This window comes from Macadamia integrifolia, unplaced genomic scaffold (genome assembly GCF_013358625.1).
Source record: "Macadamia integrifolia cultivar HAES 741 unplaced genomic scaffold, SCU_Mint_v3 scaffold1439, whole genome shotgun sequence".
Taxonomy (NCBI): Eukaryota; Viridiplantae; Streptophyta; class Magnoliopsida; order Proteales; family Proteaceae; genus Macadamia; species Macadamia integrifolia.
The window spans coordinates 84,257-84,844 of NW_024868204.1; positions in this window are offsets into that span (position 1 = coordinate 84,257).

Below are 588 nucleotides of genomic sequence, written 5' to 3' on the forward strand. Positions count from 1 at the left end.
AAAAAAAAAAAAAAAGATTTTAAATTGAAAATAGAGTTATTTCTATCTGATTCAAGTAGATCGAGATCTGTATCTACCTTGACCGATCTCATTCCTGATACCAAGTTCTTGAACCTTAATAGAGAAGCATTTATAGAAGAAAAATGATGTATATTATCACGAAATCACATACAAAATTTGAGGAGCTGAAATATGACTCTTTTATTATGAGAAAAAGAAAGAAGCGCTAATTAAAGAGGAAATAGTGTGTATCAGATTTAAGGAAAAAAGAACCTTGCCCGCTTGCTTGTACCTATGCTTAGATATAGGTGTAGATATAGGCAGATGTGAAAAGACAGTGCCCTAGTCCAACTTCCTCCATGCAATCTTCCATGGACCTAGGTATTGTTGCAATGATCGTGCAAGCAAACAGAGTTCTCTTACCCTAATATTAAGAGTTAAGACAACATTTTATTTTTCGTAAGGATAATACTTCTCAAATCTAGCCTTTCTAGCTAATCTATCAATTGCTGGAATTACTGATCTACCCTTCTCACTGACAATATTAGACTTAAAAGTCTGATACAAATTTTGTACAATATTGAAAAT